The 2741-nt window shown below is 37.7% G+C and overlaps 1 pseudogene; it reads left to right on the top strand.

Moving 5' to 3' along the window:
• The first annotated feature begins 561 nt into the window (after nt 1-561).
• On the top strand, nt 562-1884 carry LOC139765423 (cuticle protein AMP1B-like; annotated as a pseudogene).
• The last annotated feature ends 857 nt before the right edge of the window (nt 1885-2741 follow it).

The raw sequence follows: 2741 nt of genomic DNA, 5'->3' as shown, positions 1-2741 counted from the left end.
AATTATCGTGTTTCATTTTCCCCGTGGACTCTGAGGAATATATATATATATATATATATATATATATATATATATATATATATATATATATATATATATATATATATACATATCTTTTATTTCATACTATTCGCCATTTCCCGCGTTAGCGAGGTGGCGCTAAAAACAAAGAACAGAGCCTTTGAGAGAATATCCTCACTTGGCCATCTTCTCTTCTTCTTTTGGAAAATGATAAACAAAAGGGGAGGATTTCCAGCCCCCAGCTCCCTGCCCTTTAGTCCCCAGGGATAATATATATATATATATATATATATATATATATATATATATATATATATATATATATATATATATATATATATATATATATATATATATATATATATATATATATGTATATATCATCGGCTGCTGATGAACTGTTGGGCTGATCATTTCTACTAACATTTACGTACGTACTCATTACTTTGAAAATGGAAGCCGCACTACGGTAGGTTACACACAAAAACCTTTGAGCCGTGGGCGGGTCTGGACGGGTGGTATATATAGGCGTCGGTAGGCAGAGAGAGGCGGAGTAGAGCCATCACGACCAGTGCAACATGAACAAGGTAAGGCCAGGCCTTCCTGCCTCCTACCGCCGTGGAGGGTATATGGTTAAGGATTCGAGTTCTGTGATCCATAGACACGGCCACTAGTATGCCTGGCTACAATATGTGAAATATCAAGATTGATTTTTATTCTGGTTTATATCTAAGTTCCACAAGATGTTCTGTTGTTCCTGTAAACCATATTGTCAGGACGTTACAAGTATCACAGTTAATATTATCATTTGTTTCTGCTGTACTACTGTTTGGTGAGGCTAGCGGTTATAGAGTCAGTTTTGATGGTTGACAACACCTTCACAATGCCTCCTCCAGGAAGCGTAAGGGCACACGTAAGATGTGAGACTTTCTTCTTCCTCCACAGTTTATCTTCTTGTGCCTTGTGACAGTGGCCACTGCTGCCCCTCAGTACACCTATCTTGTGGCTACCCCGGCACCGGCCCCAGCTCCGGCCCCAGTCAGGACCTACGGACCAAAGCCACCTCCTGTACAGATCCTGAGAGACGACCGTGAAGGTCCTGACGCCGTCGGAACCTACAGCTTCAACTATGAGAGCGCTGACGGCATCAGTCGTCAGGAGCAGGGAGCTCCCCAGGGGCCGGATGGTGCCGTAGCTTCACAAGGCCGTTGGTCGTGAGTATTCAGGGCTGTTTGACGTAGTGGCTTACTTCTGCTTCCTGATAGTGATTTAAATGATGCTATTGATGAGCAGGTTTGTGTAAATAGTAATAAAAGACTTAACTTGGAAAGAAATTGACAATCAAGCAATGATGATAACGTAAATATATTAATCATCTTTCAAGTTCCCAGCTTCATCAAGGTTTACTTTAAGTTCCCAGTAAGAGTCATTCAACAACTCTGACGTTGAAGTATGACTAGATTCAAGAAGCCACAGCTGACGAAGGACTGACTCTTGTCCACAGGTTCACCTTCCCTGACGGCACACCCGCACTCTTCACCTTCGTGGCCGACGGCAATGGTTACCGTGTTGAGTCTGACCTCCTGCCCGTTCCCGCCGCCCCTCCCCGCCCACGCCATCGCCCAGATCGAGAAAGCTCGTCAGGAAGACGCAGCTAAAAACAGTTTCGCTGCCCCGTCAGCACCCGCCCCAGCCCCGGTTCCCGCCCAACAGATAACTTACATATACTCATAATAAATGCTGCTGTAGCGACCACATCGGGAACGACGTCTTTGTTATTGTTTATCATTTATTGTTATCTTGTTAATATAGTTATATATTTTGTACCATAATTATGATGAATAATCATATTTTGTTTATAAAGTTGTCCTCTTAATTCCCCTCCGTCTGAGATGTCTCCTGCAGTTGTCAGGTACGGTAAGTACGAGAAACATGGACGATCCTTTGTGGAACTTTATATTCATGAGGATAATGACAACGATATTGAAGGCATTGATAATCAATATTGTCGCTAATCTCGTTAAATCCTTTAATGATAATATATGAGATAATCTTGAAAGTTTACAACTGAGGTTGTCAACACGGTGGGCACACTGAAGGGCCTAGATACAATAGATACCTTCATCAGATGAGACAACTACGAGTCATTGAAACTTATTTTTGTTAGTTAGCTGAGACGGCACGGGCAACTGCAGTCCTCATCAAGTCAATCTCAGTAATGCATATATATATATATATATATATATATATATATATATATAAATGTATATATATATCTATTTTTTATTTTGCTTTGTCGCTGTCTCCCGCGTAAGCGAGGTAGCGCAAGGAAACAGACGAAAGAATGGCCCAACCCACCCACATGCACATGTATATACATACACGTCCACACACGCAAATATACATACCTATACAATTCAACGTATACATATATATATATATATAATATATATAATATATTATATATATATATAATATATATAATATATATATTTATATATATATATAAATATATAATATATATAATATATATATAATATATATATATAAATGTATATATATATCTATATATATATAATATAATATATATATTTATATATATATATATAAATGTATATATATATCTATATATATATAATATAATATATATATATATTGCTTAAATCCTTTAATGTAAATGTTGCCTCCAGCAACAATAATTCTATAAAGAATATCTTAAT

The sequence above is a fragment of the Panulirus ornatus genome, chromosome 55 (assembly GCF_036320965.1).
Source record: "Panulirus ornatus isolate Po-2019 chromosome 55, ASM3632096v1, whole genome shotgun sequence".
Classification (NCBI taxonomy): domain Eukaryota; kingdom Metazoa; phylum Arthropoda; class Malacostraca; order Decapoda; family Palinuridae; genus Panulirus; species Panulirus ornatus.
Note: the sequence above shows the minus strand (reverse complement) of the source record. Positions and strands in the feature narration are given on the sequence as shown.